Below are 20283 nucleotides of genomic sequence, written 5' to 3' on the forward strand. Positions count from 1 at the left end.
GTACGGTGGCTCAGTAGTTGGCACTGTATGGTGGCTCAGTAGTTAGCACTGTACGGTGGCTCAGTAGTTAGCACTGTACGGTGGCTCAGTAGTTGTCTCTCTAGTTGGCACAGTATGGTGGCTCAGTTGGCACAGTACGGTGGCTCAGTAGTTAGCACTGTACGGTGGCTCAGTAGTTGTCTCTCTAGTTGGCACAGTACGGTGGCTCAGTAGTTGGCACAGTACGGTGGCTCAGTAGTTGGCAGAGTACGGTGGCTCAGTAGTTGGCACAGTAAGGTGGCTCAGTAGTTGGCACAGTACGGTGGCTCAGTAGTTGGCACAGTACGGTGGCTCAGTAGTTGGCACTGTATGGTGGCTCAGTAGTTGTCTCTCTAGTTGGCACAGTACGGTGGCTCAGTAGTTGGCACAGTACGGTGGCTCAGTAGTTGGCACAGTACGGTGGCTCAGTAGTTGGCACAGTACGGTGGCTCAGTAGTTTGCACTGTATGGTGGCTCAGTAGTTGTCTCTCTAGTTGGCACAGTACGGTGGCTCAGTAGTTGGCACAGTACGGTGGCTCAGTAGTTGGCACAGTACGGTGGCTCAGTAGTTGCACTGTATGGTGGCTCTGTAGTTGGCACTGTACGGTGGCTCTGTAGTTGGCACTGTATGGTGGCTCAGTAGTTGGCACAGTACGGTGGCTCAGTAGTTGGCACAGTACGGTGGCTCAGTAGTTGGCAGAGTACGGTGGCTCAGTAGTTGGCACAGTAAGGTGGCTCAGTAGTTGGCACAGTACGGTGGCTCAGTAGTTGGCACAGTACGGTGGCTCAGTAGTTGGCACTGTATGGTGGCTCAGTAGTTGTCTCTCTAGTTGGCACAGTACGGTGGCTTAGTAGTTGGCACAGTACGGTGGCTCAGTAGTTGGCACAGTACGGTGGCTCAGTAGTTGGCACTGTATGGTGGCTCAGTAGTTGTCTCTCTAGTTGGCACAGTACGGTGGCTCAGTAGTTGGCACAGTACGGTGGCTCAGTAGTTGGCACAGTACGGTGGCTCAGTAGTTGGCACAGTACGGTGGCTCAGTAGTTTGCACTGTATGGTGGCTCAGTAGTTGTCTCTCTAGTTGGCACAGTACGGTGGCTCAGTAGTTGGCACAGTACGGTGGCTCAGTAGTTGGCACAGTACGGTGGCTCAGTAGTTGCACTGTATGGTGGCTCTGTAGTTGGCACTGTACGGTGGCTCTGTAGTTGGCACTGTATGGTGGCTCAGTAGTTGGCACAGTACGGTGGCTCAGTAGTTGGCACAGTACGGTGGCTCAGTAGTTGGCAGAGTACGGTGGCTCAGTAGTTGGCACAGTAAGGTGGCTCAGTAGTTGGCACAGTACGGTGGCTCAGTAGTTGGCACAGTACGGTGGCTCAGTAGTTGGCACTGTATGGTGGCTCAGTAGTTGTCTCTCTAGTTGGCACAGTACGGTGGCTTAGTAGTTGGCACAGTACGGTGGCTCAGTTGTTAGCACTGTACGGTAGCTCAGTAGTTGTCTCCCTAGTTGGCACAATACGGTGGCTCAGTAGTTGGCACAGTAAGGTGGCTCAGTAGTTGGCACTGTATGGTGGATTAGGGTAGGATTAGATACACAGCTGTGCAGACAGTATCACACAGGAAAGGATTAGATACACAACTCAGCACACAGTATCACACATGAGGATTAGATTCAGCTCAGCAGACAGTATCACACAGGATACGATTAGATACACAGCTCAGCACACAGTATCACACAGGAGAGGATTAGATACACGGCTCAGCAGACAGTATCACACAGGAGAGGATTAGAAACACAGCTCAGCACACAGTATCACACAGGAGAGGATTAGATACACGGTTCAGCACACAGTATCACACAGGAGAGGATAAGATACACAGCTCAGCACACAGTATCACACAGGAGAGGATTAGATACACAGCTCAGCACACAGTATCACACAGGAGAGGATTAGATACATGGCTCAGCAGACAGTATCACACAGGAGAGGATTAGATACACAGCTCAGCACACAGTATCACACAGGAGAGGATTAGATACACGGCTCAGCAGACAGTATCACACAGGAGAGGATTAGATACACAGCTCAGCACAGAGTATCACATAGGAGAGGATTAGATACACAACTCAGCACACAGTATCACACAGGATAGGATTAGATACACAACTCAGCACACAGTATCACACAGGAGAGGATTAGATACACAGCTCAGCACACAGTATCACACAGGAGAGGATTAGATACACAGCTCAGCACACAGTATCACACAGGGGAGGATTAGATACACGGCTCAGCAGACAGTATCACACAGGAGAGGATTAGATACACAGCTCAGCACGCAGTATCACACAGGAGAGGATTAGATACACGGCTCAGCAGACAGAATCACACAGGAGAGGATTAGATACACAACTCAGCACACAGTATCACACAGGAGAGGATTAGATACACAGCTCAGCACACAGTATCACACAGGAGAGGATTAGATACGCGGCTCAGCACACAGTATCACACAGGAGAGGATTAGATACACAGCTCAGCAGACAGTATCACACAGGAGAGGATTAGATACACAGCTCAGCAGACAGTATCACACAGGAGAGGATTAGATACACAGCTCAGCACACAGTATCACACAGGAGAGGATTAGATACACAGCTCAGCAGACAGTATCACACATATGATTAGATACACAGCTGAGCACAGAGTATCATACAGAACAGGATTAGATAAACAACCATGCAGACAGTATCACCAGTACACAGGGTGGCAAGCGGAAGGGTTGACACACACACACACACACACACACACACACGTGGATGGGGAAAGCGGAGGGAGGGGGTTTCATTACAGAAGGTAACGGCAGGGAACTGGTGAGAGCAGAGGGAGGACACACATACCGGCGGCCGCCAGAACGGGGCTGGGGACAGCGGAGGGATGTGATTTCATAACAGACGGTAACGGCAGGGGACGGGGGCTGGTGAGAACAGAGGGAGGGAGGGGGTGTCATCGGTAACGGGGGGAGGGGAGGCGGCCCGGACTCACATCCCGGTGGTTGACAAGTGTAAAGTGGAGAAAAAAGCATGGCTTGAATCTCCACAAAAATGGCGCTTGCTTTCCTCCGTCTGCTGTAATCTGGACAGCCCAGGGGGCGCGTCCAGGTCACAGCACACACCCACTGTAACGTTACACATAGGGTCGGATAGGGACCACTATTCTCTATGCACAGGGGCTGCCATAAAGGAGTGTGGAACTGTCGTTACACACACAGCAAATCCAACATGGCAGCCCCCAGTGCATATAGTAAAATTAGAATTACATAAAAATACTTGATTTCAGAATCACTATTTTTAATACAAAACTAAAAAAACGCAATACAGTCCCTTTAATCATTGGGGGTGTCTCATAGACGCCTGCCATGATTAACCTAGAACTTGGTGGCAGCTATGGGCTGCCATTAACTCCTTATTACCCCGATTGCCACTGCACCAGGGAAATTCGGGATGAGCCGGGTAGAGTCCCTGTCGCATTTAATGGATGCAGCAATTCTGGGCTGCTGATGGCTGATATTTTTAGGCTTGGGGCTCCCCATAACATGGGGCTCCCCATCCTGAGGATACCAGCGCTCAGCCGTGCCGCTTTATCTTGGCTTTAATTTGGGGGGACCGCATGTCGTTTTTTTTTAATTATTTATTTATTTTACTGCACTATATAGACCTGCCCACCGGCGGCTGTGATTGGTTGCAGTGAGACAGCTGTCACTCAGCGTGGGGCATGTCTTACTGCAATCAATCATAGGCGTCGGAGGGCGAGAGAAGCAGGGAATACGAGATAGAATAATGAGCGGCCGGCACTTTGAAAAGCTGGAGAAGCCGCCAGAGCAGTGTGACAGCCGTGCAGCACCACGTCGGTGATCGGTCAGTGATCGGTGAGTATGAGAGAGGGGGGGAGGGAGAGACCGACAGACAGAGAGAGAGACTGAAAGACTTGCCTTTTGTTTGTCAAAAAAGCGATTTATGGAGCTGCTAGCAGCTACAGGACATTGTCTTCAGCCCTTACAAGGACTATGTGTTACTTGGATCTTAGAACACTCTCCCGCACACACTACAGTCTATCTACATTGCCAGCTCCATATGGCTGCGTGTTTACAAAATGCCCGCTGGCTTATATAGCCCCTATGACGCTGTGCGGCCAAGCAAATCACAGTAACTCCATAACAAAGATGGCTGCGGCGTTACTGTAAGGCCAAGCAACATCAGATGTGTTCATTGGCTGGAAAACAAGCGTCAGGAAGTCAGAAATTAAAATGAAAGTATCGGAGCGAATACCATATTAGCTGTCGGATACCGAATACCCCATTATCCGTCGTATACCGAATAGTGGCGAATACATTCACTCATCCCTAATTTTTATATCACGTGACCACGACAGATAATATGTGACAGACCAGTGACAGCCTTTGCTATCCTAACAGAGCAGACATCAGCAATGTGTCATGCGCTGTCCGGATCCACAATCTTTGATTAGAGTAATGGCGTTGGACCCTGTTTACATTATAGAGTCCGACAGGCAACTTGGTTTTTCTTCAACAGCTCAGCTCTGCCGGGCATCGGCTTAGTTATTTCCACTGCTACCAGCCATGCAGGAGTTAATTATTTTCGAGCAATGTATGGCTCTTCGGAGAGTCAGGTTGATGATTACCATTCACAGCTGATTTCTCCCTATTTAAGGCTTGGGAGTTTGTAAGGAAATCGCCAAAGATAGCATATACTCATGCTTTTTCGAAACTTCAGTGTCCTCGGCAATCCTTTTTTGGTGACCTGCTGCTTGTGTGGTGTGGAAGTGTCCCTTACATCCACCCTTTGATTTTATTACCTCCTGTGCTTTTATTGCCTTCCCTTTGTGGTTGTTTGCAGAGTGAGCAAGTTTCTCTTCTATCCCCAGACTATGTTTTTAGAAAGAGGAGGGTTATTTTGGGGTGTCCTGCCCTCCTGCGTTGAGCGGTATGGGGCAGTTAGGTCAGGGTATGGTGAGGAGACAGGAACACGCTGGGGGCACAGATCTCACTACACTTAAGTGTACCTATGGGATAAGTTTCAGCACCAGGATCCTGGTCTGAAGACCAGTCCAGGTCCCCCTGCAATCCAGCCTAACCGTGACAAACTGATGAAATGATGAATGGAGACAGCTGCCATGCTCACGTGCCATAACAACGTCATGTGTCTACCAGGAAACACAGAGCTGACATTGGAGAAAAGGTGCAGATCTATTTTTTTCATGGACATTTTATTTATTTTGAGGGGTTGTCCATTAATGTGCAATCCCCTAACATTTTTCCCCCAGGCAACTTGAAACAACCATCCATTGATTGGTTGTTTACTGCTTTTGGAGTACAGAGTTTTTCAACAGTATTGCAGCAAATCCAGCATATAATCAGTAAGTGGCCTGATAGAAAAATCCCATTGATAACAATCCTGTTCCCCCAGCTACCATGATAGCTTTGCGGCATGCCTATGAGTAAACAGAGAAAGACCCCTCCCTCTGTCAAACATCATAGATGCCATGGTTTGCAGTATCAAGGGGATTAAACTACTAAGAACAAATTTATCTGTAGCAAGAACCTTGCTGTGTATTACAAATAACAAGAAGATATCCTGGGAATTCTTGACTGTGCTTTATTTTTGCTGTAGGAGTTTTCAAGTTGTTTAGGCTTCAAACACTGCAACATTGTGGTTCTGTTTTTACCCAAAAATTGAGAAATATTTGATGCCCATAGCTACAGTATGTGGATCCCTGTCTCCATATAATTACATACATAAAACTGGGAGTAATCGGGTCTTGCAGACATTTGGTATTCAATATGACAACTGATTTTTGCTAACTAATTAACATACTTTAAAAAAAAAAACAAAAAATGGTGACGCTAATAGCAATGCCAACAAGGTACCAAACCTTTTTTTCTTTTAGCTGAAAGGACTAACACGATTGTAGAAGAAGACTGTTTAGAATATTCCAGTCTATAGCAATGGAGAAACATTGGGATTCCCTAGTCCCTAGCAGCTACACCCATAAAATCATGCTTCCCAATTGTCATGAATTCAACGTAATATTGCCAAATTTTGGAGGCTACCTCACTAATCATGGAAGTTGATGGCATGTCCCCATTCAACCATATCTACCTCTTTAGGATGCAGATAAAGTTGAATAGAAGAGTAGATAATGGAACATCAGGTCCACTCTCTATTAAGGTCCAGTCACACTAAGCAACTTACCAGCAATCCCAACAACGATAGGGATCGCTGGTAAGTTGCTAGGAGGTTGCTGGTGAGATGTCACACTGCGACGCTCCAGCGATCCCACCAGCAACCTGACCTGGCAGGGATCGCTGGAGCGTCGCTACACGAGTTGCTGGTGAGCTCACCAGCAACCAGTGACCAGCCCCCAGCGCCGCGTGGAAGATGCTGCGCTTGGTAACTAAGGTAAATATCGGGTAACCAACCCGATATTTACCTTGGTTACCAGCGCACGCAGCTACACGTGCAGAGAGCAGGGAGCAGCGCACACTGAGCGCTAGCTCCCTGCTCTCCTAGTTACAGCACACATAGGGTTAATTACCCGATGTGTGCTGCAGCTACATGTGCACAGAGCAGGGAGCAGCGCACACCGCTTAGCGCTGGCTCCTTGCTCTCCTAGTTACAGCACATATCGGGTTAATTACCCGATGTGTGCTGCAGCTAAATGTGCACAGAGCAGGGAGCAGCGCACAATGCTTAGCGCTGGCTCCCTGCTCTCCTAGCTACAGCACACATCGGGTTAATTAACCCGATGTGTCCTGCAGCTACATGTGCACAGAGCAGGAGCCGGCACTGACTGAGAGCTGTGGAGGCTGGTAACAAAGGTAAATATCGGGTAACCAAGGACAGGGCTTCTTGGTTACCCGATATTTACATTGGTTACCAGCCTCCCCAGAAGCCGGCTCCTGCTGCCTGCACATTTAGTTGTTGCTGTCTCGCTGTCACACACAGCGATCTGTGCTTCACAGCGGGACAGCAACAACTAAAAAATGGCCCAGGACATTCAGCAACAACCAACGACCTCACAGCAGGGGCCAGGTTGTTGCTGGATGTCACACACAGCAACATCGCTAGCAACGTCATAAAAGTTGTTCGTTAGCAGCGATGTTGCTAGCGATGTTGCTAGCGATGTTGCTTAGTGTGACGGGGCCTTTAGAGATGAACAAACTTGTTCGAAAATGTTAGAAAATCTCAAATTTGGCACAAGCCATGCCCATTCGGATGTCGATTCGGATTCTTGAACACTTCTCAAAATAGGCAAAATTCGGCTTTTGTTTGGTAACTCTTCACATTTGCACTAATGCTTTTCTTCTACTTTATTATGACTTTGGCTAGGATAGTGGTGCTGTATGATAAGAAGGGGGGGAGGTGTTTGATGGGGGATGAAGTGGAGAGAGGTCAGAGGAGCGACAAACTGCTTTTTTTTCTTAACTTAATGTATGGATGTTCCAGCAACCAATCAGGGCTCAGAAACCATCAACAATGTTCAGACCTAAGGGCTTGTGTCATTGGTTTACTAAGTCACATGGCGCTCTGCATATAACAAGGGGACATGTGGCATTGGCACCATTTTGAGACTGCAGCAGCTTGGGGAGGGTGTTGCTGCTAGACAGATAGCTTGTGGTTTTATTTTTAGCTAGTTCAGATATATAGGATAGAGGGCAAGAGTGTGAAATAGAGAAGTGCAGAGGCATGCAGAATGTGATGAATTGTGGCGCTGGCAGCCAGCCAGTCAGATATAAGTGTAGGGAAAGTTGTGTATATGTCCTCCTCCTGGTGTATATATAAACCAACATTTCAGCATGTAAACACTAATTGATAATTTATTAACAGGTAACTGACAGGTGTGGGCCTAGAGTTATGAAACAGCTGGTTAAAAGAGGGGAGGGGTGCATCAAACATGAGTGGGAAATGCCAAGGTTGCTATGGAAGGGGGAATTGGCATGGTGTTTGAGGTGTTCTTATGGTAGGTGCTAATTTTACCGTAAGCTCTACTGAACAAACACCAGCTCGTCCTTTCCAAAGACAACTGACAATTTCTATTTCTGGACGGGCTACTCGACTCCCTTTCTTTGGCAGCTGCACAGCGGTACAATTTGTAGTTTAGGCCCAGAAAGTGCATGTGCTAGAGTGGATGGCAAGCGCTGCATCAAATGCCATCTCCTCCTCCAACCTCAACATTACACGCAGTACCATCCTCAGAGGTGGCACTCCAATTACCCTTATTTCCTCCGTATCACAGATCTCCAAATGCCCAATTGACTGTAGAGAACCACAAATCAACAAGTCTGCAGAGCTGTTCACACATTCTATGCCATGGGCATCAGAGGTCTGCTCCAAAGAGTCATAGACTGAAGAGGAGAAAAGCATCTGCACCATTGCCAAAAATCTTTGTCAGTTGGATTTGAGGCCAGACAAAGTAAGGTCCGAGCAAAATCCAGACTATTGTCACCAGATGTTAAAGGGAACCTATCACCACTTTTTTGGACTATAAGCAGCGGCCACCACCACTAGACTCCTATATACTGCATTCTAACATGCTGTATATAAGAGCCCAGGCCGCTGTGACAACATAAAAAACACTTTATAATCCTTACCTAACGGTTGCGTGGCGGTGGAATAGGGCCTAATGGTAGTCTCTGTTGTCCGGTGCCGGAGCCGCCTCTTTCGGACATCTTTGTTCTCCGTCTTCTCTAGCATGACGGGTCTGACTTCATCTACACTCGCCGGCATTCCGGTCCTGAGCAGGTGCACTTTGATCTGCCCTGAGCAGGGCAGGTCAAAGCATTGTAGTGCGCCTGCGCAGGACCGGCAAGTGTGTATGACGTAGCCGCGCCATGCACACAGGCTTCAGAAAGTGGACAAAGATAGCCGAAAGGGGATGTGCCCGCACCGGACAACGGAGACACCCATTAGGCCCTATTCCACCGCAGAGCGACCGTTAGGTAAGTATTATAAAGTGTTTTTTGTGTTGTCATAGCGGCCTGAACTCTTATATACAGCATGTTAGAATGCTGTATATAAGAGCCCAGTAGTGGTGGCCGCAGCTTATAGTCCAAAAAAGTGGTGACAGGTTCCCTTTAACCCCTGGGGATGGAGGTGATCATGATGAGGCTCAAATACCTGATGCGCATGCCTACTGTTGTGTGCTGTCAGAGCAGGAAGAGGAGGAGAGTGACTCTGAGGGTGATGAGTGGGGCAACAATGAGAGGACGACAATGAGGTTTTATATTCCACTTGGTATGAACCCAGAGGCACAGAGCTGAGTAGATCAGCAGAGGAGGTGAAGGAGGTGGAAGATGAGAAGTTTACATTGTGGCTTCCTACACAGACAAGGATGCAACCTTGACAAGCACTACATCCTCAGCCACTAAAGATGAGGGATGTTTGTGGTTGCACACTTCTAATCATGCTGTTGTTACCTCCAGTGCAAGCCGTTTGAACACTGCAAGCAGCTCACACAGGGCTAAGTACTAAAGGTACCTAAGCACGGCATTGCTCATGCAAGTTAAGTTCACATGTAAAGCATTCAACCTTCGAACCTGAGCCCTGTTTTTAAGTTGGTGTTCAGTTCAAAAACCGAACCTCAGGTTCGCTCATCTCTATCAGCCACAACTCTGACTGTGACAAGTAGCGGTCTGCAATTCACATAGGCGGACTACATCTAGTTTTCCCTCTGCAAAATTCAGCGTGCAGGGCAAATTGCAGCATGCTGCGATTGCCTGTGGTTCTCTCCATTATACTGTAAGTCAATGGGTGCAAGAAAAACGTGTGGCACATGGATAGCACACGGATTTTTAACATGGAGGTTTACATACTGCCGAAATCCAGATATAAATAGATGAATGGATAGATAGATAGACAGACAGATAAAGAGATGTACAACACATATATTGTACCAACCCCTGCATATTTTAAGCTTGCACCCTTTAGTGTCTTTCATGTGGCACTAAAGGGTGTTTAGCCTTGTTTTTATCTTCAAATTGAATAATTAAAAAACAAACAAACAAAAAAAACAATGTGTGGTCCCTCTTATTTTTTGTAGCCAGCTAAGGTAAAGCAGACAGCTGCAGCCTGCAGGCCACAGCTGGCAGCTTCACCTTGGCTGGTAATTCATAACAGAGGTGACCCCATGCTGTTGTTTTAAATTATTTATTTAAAATTAAATGAACAATTAAGAAAAACATGAGGTCCCCCTCAAATTGGATAACCAGCCAAGGTGAAGCTGACAGCTGAGGTCTGGTATTCTTAACCTGGGGAGGCCCTTGGTTATTGGGCCCTTCCCAGCCTAAAAACAACAGGCCATCCCAGAAGTGGCACATCATTTGAATGAGTCAATCCTGGCACTTTGCCTCGGCACATCCCATTGCCATAGTGTGGTGGCAAACGGGGTTATATATGGGGTTGATGCCATCTGCAAGAGTTCTAAAATAAATTTTGGGAAAGGTTAGAAAGGTTAGGAGGTGCAGTTTAGCTTTTAAAATTAGTCATAGCTTACTGCACTGTAAGAGGTGTCCTTTTTTCCTGTGCTTCAGAATTGGGAGGTTTGATAAAATTGTTGGAAATTATTTCCCAAGTTACTTTATTTTTTCTTTAGATATTGAGCGCAATAGCCGAGTTGCTAAAGCAGTGCACATTGCACATCGATTTTGATAACTGTTAAATATATTTAGAATTGGAAAAGGGGAATTAGGATTTTTTTTTTATCAAAATTAGAAGTTTGCACAACTTTTAAACTTGCTAATGAATATGCTAATTTGCAAATTGGAAACGAGACACACAATAATCCACAATTTGTTTTACGGCTCATTAAAACAGATCTGTCACCCAATTTTACAATGCAAGCTGCATACATTATTAATCCCCTAATGTTCCATTATGTTGGTAAATTAACACTCAATAACAGATACAGTTAGGTCCAAAAATATTTGGACAGTGACACAATTTTCGCGAGTTGGGCTCTGCATGCCACCACATTGGATTTGAAATGAAACCCCTACAACAGAATTCAAGTGCAGATTGTAATGTTTAATTTGAAGGTTTGAACAAAAATATCTGATAGAAATTGTAGGAATTGTACACATTTCTTTACAAACACTCCACATTTTAGGAGGTCAAAAGTAATTGGACAAATAAACCAAACGCAAACAAAATATTTTTATTTTCAATATTTTGTTGCGAATCCTTTGGAGACAATCACTGCCCTAAGTCTGGAACCCATGGACATCACCAAACGCTGGGTTTCCTCCTTCTTAATGCTTTGCCAGGCCTTTACAACCGCAGCCTTCAGGTCTTGCTTGTTTGTGGGTCTTTCCGTCTTAAGTCTGGATTTGAGCAAGTGAAATGCATGCTCAATTGGGTTAAGATCTGGTGATTGACTTGGCCATTGCAGAATGTTCCAATTTTTTGCACTCATGAACTCCTGGGTAGCTTTGGCTGTATGCTTGGGGTCATTGTCCATCTGTACTATGAAGCGCCGTCCGATCAACTTTGCAGCATTTGGCTAAATCTGGGCTGAAAGTCTATCCCGGTACACTTCAGAATTCATCCGGCTACTCTTGTCTGCTGTTATGTCATCAATAAACACAAGTGACCCAGTGCCATTGAAAGCCATGCATGCCCATGCCATCACGTTGCCTCCACCATGTTTTACAGAGGATGTGGTGTGCCTTGGATCATGTGCCGTTCCCTTTCTTCTCCAAACTTTTTTCTTCCCATCATTCTGGTACAGGTTGATCTTTGTCTCATCTGTCCATAGAATACTTTTCCAGAACTGAGCTGGCTTCATGAGGTGTTTTTAAGCAAATTTAACTCTGGCCTGTCTATTTTTGGAATTGATGAATGGTTTGCATCTAGATGTGAACCCTTTGTATTTACTTTCATGGAGTCTTCTCTTTACTACTGACTTAGAGACAGATACACCTACTTCACTGAGAGTGTTCTGGACTTCAGTTGATGTTGTGAACGGGTTCTTCTTCACCAAAGAAAGTATGCGGCGATCATCCACCACTGTTGTCATCCGTGGACGCCCAGGCCTTTTTGAGTTCCCAAGCTCACCAGTCAATTCCTTTTTTCTCAGAATGTACCCGACTGTTGATTTTGCTACTCCAAGCATGTCTGCTATCTCTCTGATGGATTTTTTCTTTTTTTTCAGCCTCAGGATGTTCTGCTTCACCTCAATTGAGAGTTCCTTAGAAGGCATGTTGTCTGGTCACAGCAACAGCTTCCAAATGCAAAACCACACACCTGTAATCAACCCCAGACCTTTTAACTACTTCATTGATTACAGGTTAACGAGGGAGACGCCTTCAGAGTTAATTGCAGCCCTTAGAGTCCCTTGTCCAATTACTTTTGGTCCCTTTAAAAAGAGGAGGCTATGCATTACAGAGCTATGATTCCTAAACCCTTTCTCCGATTTGGATGTGAAAACTCTCATATTGCAGCTGGGAGTGTGCACTTTCAGCCCATATTATATATAGAATTGTATTTCTGAACATGTTTTTGTAAACAGCTAAAATAACAAAACTTGTGTCACTGTCCAAATATTTCTGGACCTAACTGTATATCCATCACAATGAATGGGCAAAAACTGCTTCCTTACCAGCATGATTAGCTATACAAGCTGGGCTAATATACATAGCCAAGCTCCTGCTGAAATGATGGAGATCGTGAAAATGTAGAGTGGCGCGGGCGGTAGTCATGAATGAGGCAGTGACTCTAGTCATCAGCAACTTTATAGTGTGTCCACCCATATCCTGTCCACCGCCATTAACTTCAAAACGGCAGCAGGTATAGGCATAGAAGTGGTGTCTAGGTATAGTAAAGTAGCCATGTGCTACACAATGAAACTCCGTATTGCGACACTTGGTGGAAAACAAAACGAGATAGAGATATGACAGGATATGGGTGGACACACTGTATACGAGATAGTGGGCATATATCATTCAACACATTTCAAGTTACTGAGCATATTCAGACATAAGGGTGCTTTACACACTGCGACATCGCTAGCGATAGCTAGCGATGTCATGCACGATAGCACCTGCCGGCTTCATTTGTGCGACATTTGGGATCGCTGCCTTAGCGAACATTATCGCTATGGCAGCATCACATGCACATACCTTTTCTGCGACGTCGCTGTGACCGCCGAACAATCCCTCCTTCAAGGGGGAGGTGCGTTCGGCGTCATAGCAATGTCACTGCGGCGTCACTAAGCGGCCGGCCAATAGCAGAGGAGGGGCGGAGATGAGCGGGCGGAATAACCCACCCGCCTTCTTCCTTCCTCATTGCCGGATAATGCAGGTAAGGAGATGTTCGTCGTTCCTGCGATGTCACATGTAGCGATGTGTGATGCCGCAGGAACGACGAACAACATCGTACCTGCAGCAGCAACGATATTATGAAAAGGAGCGACGTGTCAACGATCAACGAATTTTGACATTTTTGCGGTTGTTGATCGTCACACCTTGGTGTCACACGCTGCGATGACGCTAACGGCGCCGGATGTGCGTCACTAATGACGTGACCCCGACGATATATCGTTAGCGATGTCGCAGCATGTAAAGCACCCTATATTCTCAGTTCCCGCTGGGAAGGATTCTAGCCTTACAGACCTTGCTTTTGCTACCTAAAATAATCCATTCTATTTTATAATAATACCACTGTTATTCTACATTTAGTGTAGGATGTCTGTAGGCAGGGATACCAGCCTTACAGACCATGCTGGTGCCACCTTAAAAAAAATCTATTTTAATATCTAATAATACTACCATTATTCTGTATTTAGTGTAGGGTGAGTTTCTGGAGAAGGGTTAGTGTATTAGAAGCCTACAAACCAAGAGAGCCGGAGGGAAAAGTAGTCATGGGTCACACATAGGACCACAAAATCAATAATTCCATATGTACAACTTTTTTTGCGAAAATATAGCAAATATTTTGTTAAATAGGGTAAATAGCAAAAAAAGTGACAATACAGCAGCAATATCAAAAGTATTTACAAAGAACAATGATCAGGCTTAAATTGTGTCACTGATGTTAAACACATGGGTCCACATCCCATATGGGGAGTGATAACATAGACAGTAAAAACATGATCAGCAATGACTCCTATATGCACCTATATACTGGATGAAAAATTGCCCCAATCATAAACCACATAACATATAAACAATCAGAGGACACAACAGTGTGTATCCTATCGTGCAGGGCTATAATTCAATGAAAGATCCTCAGTACAAACGGGGGGTCGGATCATGAACAAGCAGACAGGTGGAAGTGGACAATGTCTAGAGATCATTAATACAATCCTGTCTTAGACTCACCCATAATGGTTGGCGTGGAACCCGAGAAAAACGTGCCCCGACGTGCACGTTTCGCTATCTTCTTCGGGGGGCCATGGAGTGACTCTACAGGTTCTACATCTTGCCCTCTTCCGCCTAATTTGTATTAGAAGCCTGTAGGCAGGGATTCTAACCTTAAGGGTGCTTTACATGCTGCGACATCGCTAGCTATAGCTAGCGATGTCGTGCGCGATAGCACCCGCCCTCGTCGTTCGTGCGACATTTGGTGATCGCTGCCGTAGTGAACGTTATCACTACGGCAGCATCACACGTACACACCTTTCCAGCAAAGTCACTGTTACCGCCGAACAATCCCTTCGTCAAGGGAAAGGTGCGTTCGGCGTCATAGTGACGTCACTGCGGCGTCACTAAGCGGCTGCCCAATAGCAGAGTAGTGGCGAAGATGAGCGGCTGGAACATGCCGCCCACCTCCGTCCTTCCTCATTGCCGGTGGACGCAGGTAAGGAGATGTTCGTCGTTCCTGCGGCGTCACACATACTGATGTGTGACGCCACAGGAACGACGAACAACCAGCGGAATGCACCACCAACGATATTATGAAAAGTGTCAACGATCAACGATTTTTGACGTTTTTGTGATAGTTGATCTTCGCTCCTTGGTGTCACACACTGCGATGTCGCTAATGGCGCAGAATGTGCGTCACTAACGACGTGACCCCGACGATATTTCGTTAGCAATGTCGCAGCATGTAAAGCACCCTTTACAGTCCTTGCTGCTATTCGTTAGGGCTAGCTGTGTATTATCAACAGGCCCTAAGCCCGAAATTCATGGTGTCACACCAATATTAGACATGGCCACTATGAATTTCTAGTACAGATAAAAAAAAACTCCACACAGAAAAATATCTTTATTAGAAATAAAACGCAACACAATTAGTGACTCCATCTTTATTGAAATAAAGAACCCCCTCCGCAGTAATCCTAGGTCAAGGGTCCCGCGCCATCCAATCCGGATTCAATATCATCTGATCGGTTTGCTGGAAGGCAAAGCGATCAGATGATGTGTCAGGTTCAAGGGCCTGAATCACATGACACAGCAGCTGATTGTATAAACGGCTTTTATACAATCAGCTGATGCATCAGTGCAAAACCCCCCCAAAAACTACACACTTCTGGGCAGACTCCTGTCTGACAGCATCAGCTGATAGTTTAGCCGGCGGGGCGGTAAAACGCCGGCCTCACCGCTCGACTTATAGTGTCAGCTGATTCCGTCAGGTGATCATCGCCAGGTCTGAGAGACAGAGAGAGAGAAGAGAGAGAGAGAGAAGAGAGACAGGAAAGAGAGAGAGAGAAGAGAGAGAGAAAAGAGAGAGAAAAGATAGAGAAAAGAGAGAGAGAAAAGAGAGAAAAGAGAAGAGAGAGAGGGAGAGAGAGAAGAGAGGTAGAAGAGAGATAGAAGAGAGAGAGCGAAGAGAGAGAGTGAAGAGAGAAAGAGCGAAGAGAGAGAAGAGAGAGAGGAGAGAGCAATGAAGCCTCATTCCGTGAACTGCTCCAATTTTAGAGGTGTGTCCCACAGCTCACAGCTGATGTCTGGCTCCTCCCCTCAGTGCATAATTAAATTCAATTATAATTATAAATAAATAATAATTATAATTTAAAAATAAATTAAATTTTTCACGGGTACAGCAAGGACTCAAACTCGTGAACTAATTCTCCTTAGGCAGTAGCTCTATCTATTGAGCCACTGCCTGTAATGGAAAGCATGGGAAGATTTGGTAATCTTGACCTTTATATTGCAGCAGAGAATCCAGAAGCAGATTGTTCAGCTGCAAGGATGGATGGATGGATGGTTAAAGGAGAATACACTGGCACCATTCAGCGAGCTAACCGCTCAATCTTCCTATTTCAGGTTCATACACGCATTATATGGCTTGTAAATTTCCTTGCAATCTGGCTATGGTGCTCATTCCAATGAAAGGCCATGCCTTTCCCCCTGACTGATGGTCGAATAAAACAGCTTTTTTTACCGCATATTTGAGTGCCTTCCGTCTCTTTTCACATGGACTGGATGGATGGATGGAGGGATGGATGGATGGGCGGATGGATGGATGGACGGATGGACAGATGGACGGATGGGCGGGTGGATGGATGGATGGATGGATAGGCGGATGGATGGATGGAGGGATGGATGGGTGGATGGAGGGATGGATGGGCGGATGGAGGGATGGATGGGCGGATGGAGGGATGGATGGGCGGATGGAGGGATGGATGGGCGGATGGATGGATGGGCGGATGGATGGATGGATGGGCGGATGGATGGATGGATGGATGGGCGGATGGATGGATGGATGGATGGATGGGCGGATGGATGGGCAAATGGATGGATGGATGGATGGGCGGATGGATGGATGGATGGGCGGATGGATGGATGGATAGATGGGCAGATGGATGGATGGATGGGCGGATGGGCGGGTGGATGGATGGGGAAACATCAGCACTACCGCACTCATCATCGCACATACGCAGGCACTACGGCACTCATCATCCTCGCACACACACAGGCACAACCCCCATCATCACTGCACATGCAGGCATTACCTGTTCTACGGCGCTCTTGTCAGCTTCATGTAACAGAGCTGGATGCGTTGCGGAACCTCTGTGGATTACGCCGGACCTGGAGGGGTATTTGGGGATTTTAATAAAATGGTGAAAGAGGGTGTTTTTTTGTCTTTTATTCCAAATAAAGAATTTTTTGTTGTGTGTGTGTTTATTTACGTTCACTTACAGGTTAATCATGGAAGGTATCTCGGGGAGACGCCTGCCATGATTAACCCCTTTATTACCCCGTTGCCACTGCACCAGGGCAATACGGGATGAGTGGGGTAGAGTCCCGGGACTGTTGCATCTAATGGATGCGGCAATTCCGGGCGGCTGCTGGGTGATATTGTTACGATGGTGGGCTCCCCATAACGTGGCGCTCTCCATCCTGACAATACCAGCCTCCAGCCGTGTGGCTTTTTCCTGGCTGGTATCAAAATTGGGGGGAACCGCATTTTTTTTTTATTATTATTTATTTATTTATTTTACTACACGATATAGACCCGCCCACCGGCAGCTGTAATTGGTTGCAGTGAGACAGCTGTCACTCATCGTGGCGGCGTGTCTGACTGCAACCAATCATGGGCGCCCATGGGTGGGGAAGGCAGTGAATACCTGATTGAATAATGAAGCGGCAGCCATTTTCAAAAGAGGAAAAGCCGCCGGAGCTTAGTGACAGATATGCAGCGTCGCGCCCGTGATCGGTGAGTAGGAAAGAGAGAGGGATTGTGCTGGGGACACAGGATGCATGCAGATACGCAACGTGCGCATATACTTACTGTGAAAAGCCACGCTTTTGGTGATCGAACCGTTCTTGAACGGTAACTCGAACTGCCGAGCTTTAAGCAAATCATTTGAGTTCGTCGAACAACTCGAATGCCGCCCAAAATCACTCGAATTAGAAACTGGCGAACCATTCGACTCGAGCATCGCTCAACTTTACTGGTCACCACTCGAGCCCAGGACACGATCCCGGATCCGAGTGCCCCTCGAGCAGCCCCGGTTGCTGCAGCGGAGGCGGCACCCATCCGCGACACTCCCACAGCGGATTGATCCAGGAAAGGGACTTGCCAGCTAGATGTAACATTATGAAGGCCACTTTGGCCTAACTTGAGACAAACAGATGCGCAAAAGTTCAAAGTAAAGAGAGCACTGATTTGTGAAGCTCCTGGATATTTGGAGATTGCCGTGAAACCATGAAGGAAACAACAGGTGAGGTCCAGGGCTTGGAGCTGGAATTGCTGAGAGAGTAGGAATCATAGCTGCTACCGCAGCAGGTGAAGATAGGGCTTGAAAATGGGTATCAAGTGACCATTTATGAGTCAGGATCTGTTCTGTTGTTCTCATTGCCGAACCACCTTTTGCTGTAGGCTGGTAAACTGGACAGCACAGGAGCCAGCTGGATCTATGGCCCAGGAAAACTAATGCTTGTGGCATCGAGCATAGAGTGAACCCACTTGACCACAGCATCGATCTCTTGCCTGGAGAAGCGTATCTGAACAGCTACCGAGACTTCACTAAGACACAGGTGGTGGGGTTAGGCTTGCACTGGTATGTAGCCACCAGGGGCAGCACCAGGGAATCTCGGTACCTTAGCAGCTAGTGCCAGAGTTATGGACACGGACAGTCACTGATATGGTAGGTGCTGTCAGGACGGCTAATGTGATAGTGTCCACAGAAACTCAGAAGGTTTTTATAGTGCAGAACAACACAGCATTGGAGGCTGGAATGGATGTTTATCCTCTTTAGCAATGAGTTCACTTTTGCCATGGATGCAAAAATAGCCTGAGATTGCACGCACACATCGGGGAACTAATGGGTCAGCAACTGCATAGGAAGCTGTCAATGGCGGATTTTGATGTTTTGCATTATATTAACATGGTTATCTATCTGGAAAATTCCATAAATCTATGATTTGTACTTCTTGGTTGCATTAAAAAAAAATGTGGCTTTAGTGATGAAAAAAGCAAACTGATATTGGTTTTGGAACATAAAAATACAAAATAGAGAAAAATGAAGTGTCCTCAATTCCAAAATTAGCTGCATTTTCACAGGGTTACAGAGATTTCAAAGATCTGTTGATAATAACCTATGTCATGGTGACTGTTTAATCCTTTGTTAATGTTTACCAGCCCAATATACAATACAAAATTGAGTATTTTATGAACCCTTGACTGCCATGAGTCAGGACTAGGTAGATGGTCAGTGCCAGACAGGGAATTTCACAAGAGCATGAGAAATTACATAGTTGCTGCTCACTGCAAGTGACCTATGGAGCATCATTCTGGGAAAGAGGCTAAATAGGATTCTATGCTTTGTGGGACATTACACCATTGGATTACGCTGGGACTTCAAGGATTTAATTTAAATAATAAATTGGTGAAGGCGGGAGTATGGTGGAGTACTCAGCAGAAGTGCCCACAACCGAAAAGCTTGTTGATTGGCTGTGCTGCAGCTTTTAACTCTTCACCACCAACGGCGTACTATTACGTTATTGGTCATGTCCCCCCAGTTACTGCAGGCTGCGGCGGGAATCCGGCGGCAATCCCTACATATGTCTGCTGATCTAATCAGCAGACATGTGGCCAATAAGCTTGGGTGGATCAGAGATCCACCCGCTCCTTTAACCCCTTAGATCACGGTGTCAAACAAGGACACTGCAATTCAAAGTGCCACGGTAGGGCCACCATCAGTGGTCCTGTGACGCAGTCACAAGGCTCCAATTTGCTACCATGATACTGCAGGGTCAGATGATGGCCCCTGAAGCTGTCATGAGTCAAATCTAAAGCGCCGCAAAATGCCGGCACTTACAGGAGATCAGCATTTTTCCTTCTCAGAGCAATGCTGAAGCATCGCTCTGATCAGGAGAACCGATCACACTGTGCAGTGATAACGTCCCCTAGGGGTACTAGTAAAATAAAATTAAAAATAAAGTTTTAATAAATATAAAAAACATATATTGCCCCATTGAAAATGAAATAATTAAAAATAGACATATTTGGTATCACCGAGTTCACAAATGCCCAATCTATCAAAATATAAAATCAATTTATCTGGTTGGTGCACGGCATAGTGAGAAAAATATTTCAAAAGCCAAAATTGCATTGCTTTGGTTGCTGCAACATTTCATTAAAATGCAATAACAGACGATCAAAACATCACATCTGCACAAAAGTGGTATCATTGAAAATTTCAGCTCAAGATACAAAAAAAATAAGCCATCACTGACCCCAGATCCCAAAAAATGAGAATGCTACCGGTCACAGAAAATTATTACAAAAGCGCAATTCTTTTTTT

The sequence above is a fragment of the Anomaloglossus baeobatrachus genome, chromosome 3, assembly GCF_048569485.1.
Source record: "Anomaloglossus baeobatrachus isolate aAnoBae1 chromosome 3, aAnoBae1.hap1, whole genome shotgun sequence".
In the NCBI taxonomy this organism is placed as follows: Eukaryota; Metazoa; Chordata; class Amphibia; order Anura; family Aromobatidae; genus Anomaloglossus; species Anomaloglossus baeobatrachus.